The sequence below is a fragment of the Danio rerio genome, chromosome 16 (assembly GCF_052040795.2).
Source record: "Danio rerio strain M-AB ecotype USA chromosome 16, GRCz13ab, whole genome shotgun sequence".
Taxonomy (NCBI): Eukaryota; Metazoa; Chordata; class Actinopteri; order Cypriniformes; family Danionidae; genus Danio; species Danio rerio.
The window spans coordinates 53815871-53828582 of record NC_141036.1 but is presented as its reverse complement, the minus strand read 5'-3'; the positions used below and the strand labels follow the sequence as shown (position 1 = coordinate 53828582).

The 12712-nt window shown below is 31.1% G+C and overlaps 1 protein-coding gene and 1 long non-coding RNA gene across 3 annotated transcripts in view; both read left to right on the top strand.

Annotated features, from left to right (window-relative positions):
* Nucleotides 1-12712, top strand: part of csmd3a (CUB and Sushi multiple domains 3a) — a 647261-nt gene that overhangs the window by 139718 nt on the left and 494831 nt on the right. The gene's annotated exons all lie outside the window — the stretch shown is intronic.
* On the top strand, nt 3645-7612 carry LOC147840433 (uncharacterized). Its single transcript, XR_015512254.2, has 7 exons — nt 3645-3768; nt 4050-4105; nt 4499-4558; nt 4662-4783; nt 5169-5283; nt 5939-6050; nt 6949-7612. It is a non-coding gene; the product is annotated as an uncharacterized LOC147840433 (long non-coding RNA).

Sequence of the window (12712 nt, the reverse complement as noted above, 5' to 3'; positions counted from 1 at the left end):
GACGGAGAGCTGTTCAGAAACGCTGGGTAAAACGCGTGTGTGGACGCGGATCGTTTTCATTCTACAACGCCGTTTTAAAACTAAAACGCACTAGTGTAAACGGGGCCTCAAAGCAGCTTAACATGGAAGGTCTAGTCAATTAAAACTGTGCCAGTCCAGTTTTCAGAGATGAAGTTCAGATTAGTTCTGTTCAGTGTGGTTTAATCTTCACTGTTGATAGTGCAAACACTGAAGAGCAGATCCATCGATGCACAGCTCCACAATGCCTAAACCAAGCAAGCAATTATTGATATTTATTTATTTATTTATTTAGTTAGTTAGTTCGTTAGTTAGTTAGTTAGTTATTTAGCTATTCATTCATTCATTCATTCATTCATTCATTCATTCATTCATTCATTTATTTACTCATTTATCCATTTATTTATTTTTTATAAGGCCAGAGTAACTTGGTAATGATTCAATACATTTTGCAACACTAAAGTAAACTCTGACTTTGATGAAATATTTATATATTTTTGTGATCTTTATTAGTAATAATATTACAATTTTTAGACCTCCTGCAAAGTTTGTATTTTCTAAGTGCTGTTTAACAGAGCAAAAAAAGTTTCACAGTATTTAGTATACCCAAATGAATGTTGGTTGAAAAATATAAAAACGTTAAAGAAAAATATTAAACAAAAATGTAATGAACAGTAAATGGCATTTTAAATATAAAACTGAGTTGAAATTTTAATTAATATTTACATTTTAATTAATATTTTTTTTAGCAATACATGGCCCACATGGAATCTGCACGCTCAGAAATCTGCAGATTTTAAGCCCATCATTGATTCCATTTATATTCTTGTGAAAATGTTTGCAAATTTACATTTATTCAGTTTTTAAATCAATTTCAGTAGAATTATTGATTAATATGAAAATGTTCAAATGATCTATTTACAATACAGTTTGCAATATTTTCTTTTTTTTATTAGATGTATTATGTGAGACTTGCTTTGTTTAACAAATAATTAGATCTAATTGGATTTGCGTTGTAAACATTAAATACAAGTAGAAAAAGATATTATTTTTATTTTATTTTATTTTTTGTTAGGATACTCCCAAAATCATTCTGCATAAATTCACCATTTTTTTTGTTTTTTGTTTTTTTTGTCTTCTATAACATTTATTTAATGTTTATTATTATTTGTTTACGTTACATAAAAAAAGACAAAACAAAATTATATTTCAAAAAGTATAGATAGTATCAACTTAAGCGCATGCAATGAGAAAAAAAAACAAACAAAAAATTTACTTACTAACAAATAAAAAGGTAAATAATAATGTGGCTTAACAAAAACTGCAATTGTACAATTACACAATACACTCTACTTTGCACTTTGGAAAGAAAAAGAATCAATTTGCTGGAACAAGGACTTGATCTATAGTTGACAATAAAACATGTTCTTATATATATTTCCTAAATGGCTCTCAAATTTTCTTAAACTGGTTAGATGAACCTCTAGACAGTCAATTTTTTTCCAATTTTACGAAGAAGAGGACATCACAGATCCACTGTGTTGGGGTTGGAGGTTTCTGATCCTTCTACCTAATCAATATTAGTCGTTTGGCCAGGAGGACAATAAAAGCTATGCAATCCACAATTTTTTTCTGCGCAGAAATCACAAAAAATGTCCGCAAATTCTGGCTGTCCCTAGCATTAACTAATTTGAATTAAAATGTATTGACTTTTATATTTAATTTAATTTAATTTAATTTAATTTTATTTTATTAGTTTGTTTGTTTGTTTGTTCATTCAATTGTTAAATGTTGCAAACATGTATAGTAAAAAAAAACAAACAAATGAGAATTCCAGCACTTGTTATAAAGAACAAAATTTATTGAAATAAAATAAATGCCAATGTGATAAATATTTATAAATGTTGTTTTGTGCCCTGAGAAAGGCTTGTAAGGCTTGCTTTTTTTTTTTTTTTTAAGTATATTTACATTTTGTCCACGCACCTTGTGTGGTAGTTGAGTGCTTCAGATCTTCCCTTACCAAATGTTGCATGCAACCAGCAGTGTGTTTTAATGAAGCAAATGGATTTCATGTTGGCTTCCAGCTGTTTCTTTTTATTTTAATTTAGCCTAGAAACGCTACAGGCTTGCAATGCTAATATGTCATATTCGGTTTTCCTGTTAATGCATATTCATAATCTGAGGCAGTGTTTATACAGTGGCTCAAAGTATTACGACTAAGTAATTCTTAACATGTCTGAAAGTCATTTCAGTACACTGTAAACGATTTCTGTTGTTTTCACAGTATTATACTGCATTTCTCAACAGTTTTTTACTGTATAAGCTGTGTACAGTGTGTTACTGTATATATTGTTGTTTTCACAGTATAATAATGTATTTTCAACTTTTCTATACTGTGAACATGGTTAACAGTATGTTACTGTAGATTTTATAATGAATTTTGGGGAAAAATCAGTTACTGTGCATCTAAATACAGTACTGCAAATGACCAAGAACAACTCCACACACACTATATATATTATGATTATTATGTTTATTTATTTTTAGACAAATTATTTTGTGAAGTAAATAACCTAACCAGTTTCTTCAGACTATTCAAAACTGTCCCCTGGTTTTCCATTTTTGGGTGCACTGCTCCTTCATTTTATAAGGTAACATGGAAATATTAAATACTATTTAATAAACATAACTTTGTGCTAAACCAAAACGTAAATTGGAACAAAAATAATTGATTCACGTAACCAAAGACTGTTAAACACACAAAATGATTTCAAAGGCAGCTTAACCAACCTGCTTTAGACGGATTCAAGAATATTGGGCACCCATATGGGCCACCGTAGAGGTCACATATCTCCGCATTTTCAAAACAATATTTTAAAATACGCACTATCTTAATAAATAAACCACAGACTTGAGTTTAAAACAACTACATTCTCGCATGAAAAACGGTTAAAACTTTATATCATAACACATTTATTATCTAGTCATCGAAGACAGGGGCATGTCTCAATAATGTCCAGGCCGAGTAAAGCATGAGGTTTGCCGGATACATGAGTGATGGAGCGCCGTCAACCCCTGGAGGTCAGAATCTCCCCTATCGGCAAAGCACACTTAAAATTAGACATGATATCTAAAAACAAACCACAGATTTGAGTTTGGAAGAACTACATTCTCGCATGAAAAACTGTTAAAACTTCATTTCGTAACATATTAAACGCAATATTTATGATATGATCTGGCTTTTCTCATCCGCCATTATATTTGCTTGTTGGTGTAAAATGAACTCTGGGAGAAAAAAATATTAATTCTCAAAACACTTCAAGCGAACCTTATTCTTATTGTTAAAGTCAGATATATGTAATATTTTCGCTGGTAAAGTGAGAAAAAAAAACAATATTTCTATTTTATCAATATCACGTTTGCACTGGTTCGGTTCAGAACTCAAACGACACCGAATTGGATTGAACCGTTTGCTCGGGAATTATTTTATCACATGTGTTCACAAGCACATTCAGCAATATGTGTATAAATGTGTGTGACCGAGCAGTATAACGAAATAGTAATGATTCATTGTTGTGTCTTACAATAATATACAAAAAGGAATTGGTTTTAGGCGGATTCGACTCTTTACTGTTCTAAGGAGCCGATTCATAGAACCGAGCCGACTCGATTCGACCTTCACCAGGCAAGCAACGGCTATCCTAATTTGAAATCCACCTGTCGCCTTTTTCTCCAGTGAATTCATCCTCGGTAAGTTTTTAAAAGTCAAATTCTGTTCGTTAAATGATTGTTTTGTGTATTTTTCCGTGTAGTGTGTGTGTAATTTTAAATAATTAACCAAGTTACGTTAGTTGTAGGTACTTATGTCACGTTATTAGATGCCAGACCGTGTTTGTAGTGTTTGCGAGGTAACGTTATTAGATAACGTACAGTGAGTTTATCTTGAGTGAGTTTTTGACCATAGTAACGTTACCTGAAAAAAACATAACTTTTACTTGGGGTTAACTGCATTAATGTATTCTCTATTTCAGCACAACACTGAGATGAAGGCAAAGTCACCATGAAAAGTTAAACGTTTAACGTTAAGGTGAGCTCTGGTCTTCATGTGGTCATTATGACTAAGTTATCATTATGGTTAAATTTGTAAACTGTAAGTTAGTTATTCACTAAACTCACTAATGAAACAAGTCTAACTGTTTTATTAAATTGAGCTGATAATAAAATTCAGTTTATGTCTTTTAAGCTAACGTTAATATTAACATAATTCATATTAATTGTCTATTTCTCACTGGTTAATGAGCTTATTGTATAACGTTAGTGTGTCATTAATTGTACATTTTATTTTTGGTGTTCAGGTGTAGGGAATGATTTGTATACAAATTTATTTGAACCCCATACAGATTTGTATGGTTGTACCATAGATTTAGATTATTAAATGTTAAGTATTATTTTACTCTTATTATATTTATCTTTTTTGCAGCCACAGCAATTGATGTTGAAAAACTGATGCTACCAATCTCTCCTCTCTTGATTATTCAAGGTAATGTTGATGTCTTCCTCATTTTGATTAGATTTTGAAATGTCAAGTTGTTCACAGATTTGTTGTGAGGAGTTTCATGTACAACCTCTTTTTCTTCTTCCAGTAGCGATGCAGTGGCACAGTAGGTAGTGCTGTCACCTCACAGCAAGAAGGTTGCTGGTTCAAGCCTCGGCTGGTTCAGTTGGCTGGATACAATGGCATAATGATTCTGCTTGCTCACAGGAGGTACTTGATTTAGTTTTCCTCAAGCAATAGATCAGTTTTTATGAGTAATGCGTGACACTTGAATTAAAGGGACAGTTCACCCAAAAATGAAAATAATGGCATCTTTGGCATCCTCCACTTGTTTCAAAATAGTTAGATTTTTTTTTGTTCCATTGAACACAAACTCATATTTTTTTAAAGAAATTTGGTTCAAATATGGATGTCAATAGTTTCTGGTTTCTAACATTCTTAAAAAATATCTGCTTTAGTGTTCAACAGAAATTTAAATGGATTTAAAACACATGGAGTAATGGTGGCAGAAAAGTAAAAGAAAAGTATCTTTTTAAATATTTTATTCTGAGACGTATTTATATGTGTCTTGTCTTTTGCCATATTGTCTTTCTAGCTCAAATTGTGATGGACCTGGAATGTGACACCAGATACTCTTAAGTCAAGAACCAAATAAAGCACAGATGTGGAGCGATCTGCAACTAAACTAACTGGAGGAAAGGAACCTTTAGGTAAAAACACCTGCTTTATTTCGATCTGAAGTATTTTATTTGGCATATAGTATTATTTTTTTTATTCTTATTCTAATTTTATTTTATGTATATACTGAATAGAAGTCATTTAAATTTCACAACAAATGATTGAATATAAAATATCATCTAGATGTCTTATTTTTCATTGTCTTAAACAGGGGTGCTCAACCCTGTTCCTGGAGATCGACCTTTCTGCAGAGTTTAGCTCCAACCCTGATCAAACGCAACTAAACAAACTAAGGAAGGAGCACTTGGTAAATAAAGACAGGTGTGTTTGATCAAGGTTGCAGGTGAGCTCTGCGGAAAGGTAGATCTCCAGGAACAGGGTTGAGCACCCCTGATCTAAATGCTCAAAAATGCTGTTTCCGAGGCGAGGTTGGATGTAGTTCAGAAATAGATTCATTAGGATCAATGCTTAAAGTAAATGTTTACTTCTCTCTGTAGACCAAACATGCTTAGTATCTCTCACATTTGAATAAATTATTTATTTTGGTTACTTTTACATCTATATATGGGTAAGCAAGTATTTAATAAATAAAATGATTTTAAACCACTTGACTTAACTAAATGACTCTATTACCCTAGCTGCTGGGAAAAAAAACATGTAAAATACCAGATTTTTTTTTATTTACAGTGTGGGTGAACATACTACCTTGATGTCCAGCAAAGGCTGCACAAGAGCTCATTTGATGGCACATATTCTGTCCTGTCTACATCTCTGACGACCTGGAAGTGCTTCGACATCAGTGAGTAATAAATCTTCATATTATCATGCATTCAGGATTTCTGTTTTAAAAAATTTGGTATTTAAATAATTTTTAACGTTTTACTGATGCTGTGCACAGTAACGTCATGATGATTTAATTTGAGGCAATGTCACTCGTGAGGTGTAATAATATTTATTTGTCTCACTGACATGCCATCACTGCATATTGAAATACAGTAATACGAATTGACCGCAAAATATTACCACAAACTTTTCATGAAGTAGACTGCTTGACTACTCTTCAGTTCTCTGCTCAACTTTAACACATTTGATCGTGTCGCTGCACCTCTCGGCAGATTTTGCCAAAAATGAATGCTTAGTGATTACTTTGTTTTATACGAACCAAATGTCAGTAACTTATCATTAGCATTATTTTTTTTGAAAAATCCCCCATGGCTTTCATGTTCTCTAACGTAATCTTGTCTGTAAGTTAGAAGTGGATTTTCACATGTTAAAAGTACTTGATTAACATTATTCACATTAAATTAGATTATTTTATTTATTTATTTATTTTTAATATGTAGCCTCTTAAGGTCAGAATGAACTGTGTTCACCCCTCTTAAATCCGTGGAAGCGCTAGTGTGGTCATGGAATCAGATATTCAAGTTATACAGAGTCAGACATTAAGTTAAGATGAGACTTTATTTTTTACATATCTGTGTGGACACTTGACTAGTGTTGACTTGACTGATCTTTTCCCCATTAACATTAGTGTAATTGTAAATTGACAACAAACTATTTCCCCAACAAAAACAATAAAAAACAGTGTTTTATATATATAAAACTGCAGTGCGGTGTTTGGTTTCTAAATGAATGAAATAATTTGAGGCATGATTAGTTTTTTCTCCAGTGATTGATTTTGCTTGTCATTTTTGCAGGATCATCAGAAGTGCTGCTGCCCTTTTTCACTGTCCCTTTTCCACAACATCATTTGACCTTCATCATTTCCTGTCTTGTAGCAGTATTTTCACCTGTTTTTAAAATTGTAATATTTTTTGATGCATTAATTGTTGACTGGTTTTAATGATCAATTGTTCATTAGTGTTCTGTTGCTTTGTTATATTGAATAATTGCTATTGTTTCAGTAGGGTTTACACAATAAACTTTTATTGTGAAGTTAAAGTTTCAATTTCTTTATTTTTCTTGTATTTCTTGAACAGTTAAAATAATATTTGTGCAATTTTTGAAAATGTTTTGCTCAATATAAAGTAGCACTATTAAATACAATAAAATAACATTTAATAACTGTAAAATACTATACAGTAATAATGAAAGTAACGTTAAAATACCGTAGTTCTGCATGGTAAAAATGTACAGTGAAATACTGTTTTCAGTTTTGCAGTATGTGTATCACTACTGTAATTGGTGTTACAGTAAAAAAAGAAAACAGTAAAATGATGTATTACATTTTACAGTAAATCTAATACTAATGTAATTAGTATTACAGTAATGTTACTGTTTTATGAAATACAGCAGCTACTGGATAATTGTTGCCAGTAACTTACTGTTAATTTAACAAGAAATCGTTTACAGTGTAGATTTTTGCCTTCTCAGAACTAACATTACTTCATTTTAGTGCAGAGAATATCAATCAGCAGTGGATGTGTAAAGTCACAGAAGTGTAAAATGATGCACTTCACTGCAATTCAAGCCCAGTGTCAAATCATACAGGGCTGGTATATTTAAATGATAATGTAACCGAATTCAACAGGGTGGGAGTTTATTCTGGAATATTCCTGGAGGAGTGTTAAACTTTCAGTCTGATGAAAGAACAAAAGCGACAGTTCATCCTTCAGAATAAAAGATAATGAGAATGTTGAAAAAGCAACATTAATCCCTCATAGTGTGATGTTTCGGCTTTAATGAGAGCGGATAAGGGATGTACCGATCTATTATCCTGTAGCTTTCATGTAGCCTTCACATCACATCAGCCTACATTACATGCAGAAAGGCCTTCAACTCATTGCCTCATCTGGTCTCAGTGTAGTTTAAGACAGACAGACACGCACACACACTTTGTCTAATCCACAAAAAGCTTTCTTGGTCTGGCAAACTTTGAATCTGATTGGCTCAGCTCTCTGTTTACAATATTTCAATTTGCAGTATAAATGAATGCAATTATGTGCACCTTTGCTGCTTTAAAACAGTAATTGTTGTGAAAGCACTACACAAATAAACTGGAATTGAATTTCCTGATGAGACCTGTAACTTTTCTTTTCCTAATTGTTACAAAGAAATACGAGTATTTACTAGTACTGTATATTAATATGTTTTTGAAATAATAAATTATTTATTTATTTATTTGCATACATATGCATTTTCTGTTTGTTTAAATAATTTTATTATTTATGCACAATTATGTGCATAATTTAAAATTAGTAGATTTTTTTTATCAAATACATTATTTTATTGTATTCTATTTTATATTATTTAAATGCATTTTTATTTTCTTATATTTGCATATCTGTGCATATTCTGAATTTTTACATTTATTTTATGTTAACTAATGTCCTATAATTTAAAATAACTGGGATTTTTAAATGCATTAATTCGTTCGTTCGTTCATTAATTCATTCATTCATCATTCATTTTATTTTAATGTATTTTTCTTTTCTTAAGTATTCAAATTGTAACTTTTTGCTAAGATACATTGGTTAGTTTTTAAATTATTTTAATGTAAATAAGTGGATTTTTTTAAATGCATTCATTCAGTCATTCATTCATTTCTTCAATCATTAATTTATTAATGTATTTATTCATTTATTTTATTTCAATGTATTTTTCTTTTCTTAATTAATTAAATAATTGAACTTTTTACTAAGACACATTGGAATATTAATTTAAACATAATAAATTATTATTATTATTATTATTATTTTGCATATACATGCATTTTATGTTTATTATTGTTTTTATGTTTATTATTTATTTATTTTTTATTTATTTTGATTAATTCATTTACATTTTTGTACATATCTATTTCAAAATATTTACTTTCAATATGTTTATAACTTGTCAACGTAAAATCATTTAAATGAAAAACACATTTTAATTCATTTTAAATAAATTGAGTCTTTTCATTAAAAGAAATGTTTGTTTGTTTTCAAAAATATTTAACAATAATTTAGTTTTAAAAACTTAAAAAATCTTTAATGTACTTAGGATGTTTAATAAAAAATGTTACGTTATTCATAATAATGTCTGTAAGAATACCAAAATTAGTTTTAATACATTATAATACATTATCATTTTGAATTTGACTAATTGTAATTAAACATAAGGTAAGGTATAATTAACTGGCATATAGTAAGATCAGATAAAAATGTTTGTATCAGTGGTAGATATTTCAATAAATTTTCATTTTTAATTACATAATTTATCCTTATATTTTTAGACCTAATCTATTTTTTTATGAAATAAACTATTTCAGATCACTTTCCTAAATTAAGTGACTTTATACTTTTTTTGATATTAAATGAATAAATAAATACATTAATTGATTAATAAATACATTAAATATATTAATTAATTAAATAAATATATTTATTTATTTATATATTTTATGTATTTATATTTGTATTTATTTTTAAATTGTATTATTTTTTTACATATTTAATAATTAATTAATTAAATGTGTAACATAATACAATTTAAAAATAAATACAATAAATAAAAATATAAATACATAATACAATCATTAAAATGTTAAATAAATAAATAAATAAATAAATAAATAAATAAAGCTAAATAATCTAACTTTACCAAAATTTTAACTGTAATTTGCAGGTTCTTAAATTAAGTAATTTTATGTATTCCCTTCTGTCAAAGTGGATAAATCTTAACTCAAATAAGCTGCCACATAAACTCTACTTTCCGCTGTTTAGTCAGAAATTTTATTTACATGTGACTGCGCTCTGCATTTCAGACATGTTACAGTAGTTGCATGTTAAAGCGCTGTGAGCTCTGGACCCTCATGCGGCTGAAGCTCATTCGTTATTTTCTCCTTGCATGAGCTGTCGAGAGAGTCCTGTGATAAAGCATGAGTTTGCCTAAAATAGCTTTTTAGGGCAGAAATGCCGACATATAAGGCAATTTGCAGCTTAGGGAACATGGACTGCCAGCACACATTAATAGATATGAAGCTGAAGCTTTCAGAAAATGTTGGTAATGGATGTTTCGCTGCTTTGAAGCATCTGAACACGCAAAAGCACCTGCCGTCGGCTGGATGCGTAATGAATGAGACGTGCGCTGCTACATGTGCATTTACAATTATAATCCCATATTCAGAATGTCATTTGCAAATTGTGAATCAGATCTCCCTCTAGATGTGTATGAGATTGAATAAGCGAACTCTTGTATGAGCGAGTTATATCTGTTCATTAGGTTTAAACTGTAGTAGACTGTAAAAAAAATATTGCTGCCTTCGTTTTTTTTAGTTGAATCAAATTAGCTTTTCTAGTCATTTCAACTTTTGTCAATCAAACTGACTCAAAATATTATATAATAATATATAAAAACTTTGTATAACTTTAAAGAATTACTATTTAAAATTCGTTAAAATAACATAGTTTTAACATAAAATAACATTTCAGAATGGAAAACAGAATACAACTTCCTAAAGCAGGCGGGGTTCCCAAACATTTAAGCCTGCGACCCCCAAAATGACAATGCCAGTGATTCGCAACCCCTAATATTTTCTGAGGTGGTTATAAATACAGAAGCCTTGCATGCAATGGCACACACACACACACACACACCAATAGACCCAAGTCTATTCTTCGTTTAATTTTTTAATGTATGTGAGTGCTGTAAATGGGCCAGAAAGTTTACCCTGGTGTTATAAAATCAATCTGCTGCATCTGACGCTACTGCTGTGTCTTTAATATTATGTAATTACCCCAGGGGTCACAATCCAATACAACTAGTAACTATAAGCTACGATAGTAACTATACAGTATATAGCTGTGTTTTTCAACTTGTGGGAAAATTTTCAGTGGTTGTAGAGTGTGTGGTCAAAAAAACAACAAAAGTTAAATTTTTTACTTATTTTGCTTATACCGGACTTTTATTTTGAAATGCGTGCGCAACAACTCTACCATTTGACATGTGAAATTTCATTTAATTACAGCAACAAATATGTCGAAGCGCAAGTACGACCCCGAATATGTAAAGTATGGATTTACATATTTTGACAGCAAAAGTCAATAAATGTTTGTAATCAACAAACTCTTTGTTACAACGGAACTTGCGAACTTAGTTAGCTAACGATTGTTTTGGGAATCGCAGCCTAGTATGTTTCCTAATTACTTAATTTTCACTTAATAATTTTAATAAATTAATAATAATTATTTTTACTTAATAATCTGCTGGCTCTTTCAGAATGACAATAAATGTCATGTAAAATGTTATTCAAACTCACATTGGTAGCATTTAACAGTGAATAAAGCACATAATCAGTACCTGAGGTGATCTTTGTCATAGTAGTTTAGGCTGTAGTTCAGCCCGGACATTGCAGATATAGAAACTGTTTATAAAATTCTGACAAATGGTTAGGACAATTTTTATTTTTTTTTACATGAAAAATATATCTTTGTGCATCACCATTGCAGATTGATGGACAAAACATTATTTTAACATGAATCAGATATCTTTTAAATTGCACTAAAACCACTAAGTGAAGTTTATTTATAAACTAATTTCGAGAGGAGCACGCGCTGATGATTGATAGCACCTGGTCCACATTAGCTAACACTGTTATCTTCGTCTTGAAGAATCCCCTCTTCCACCCCTACTCCTCTCATGTCCTTGTCTGGGCAGCACGGAGGCCTAGTGGTTAGCACCACGGCCGCACAGCAAGAATGTCACCGGCTCGGACACTACCTGGCCAGGTCGGCGTTTCTGTGCGGAGTTTGCATGTTCTCCTCGTGTTTGCATGGGTTTTCACTGGGCTCTCCCGGTTTACTCCCACAGACCAAAAACATTTAACATAAGTAAATTGACGAATCTAAACTGAGAGCATACTTCCAACATTATCAAGCAGGGGAGTTCTCGAGACCTACCTGAACTCGGACTCCTCTCTCGCCCTGCAACGGGGGGGAACCCCGGGCTTGAGGATCTCACGAGTTCAGGGCTCTCTCCCAGGAGAGCATTCCAAATACGCTCCATAATCAATCATCAGCTAAGGGTGAACTCTTGAAACATTTATTAAACATCATGTTGAGCATAAGTTATCATTCATCTTTTTCTCAAAAAATTACATTTGTTGTTTGTTCAAACTATATGTTTGCTAATTACTTAATTGTAAAGATCTGATGTAAATTATCTGCTGTCTCTTTTAGTATATGGCAATAAATATAATGTCAAATGCTATCCAAACTCACATTTGTAGAATTTAACAGTGAATAAAGACTATAATCCTTCAATCTATCAAAACCATGCAATGATGCTTATTTCTTCAGTGTTTCCACCCTTCATAACTTTCATACCACTCCATAAATCTAGATCCGCCCCTGTTTTAACTCTGTAGGTGTATTGACCCCATTAAACCCCATTTACTTACATTGCGCTGGTGTAGTAAAGAAATTAAAATATAACTTGGATTTGGAGCAACATCAGGATAAAATATAGCTGCAAGCAGCAATT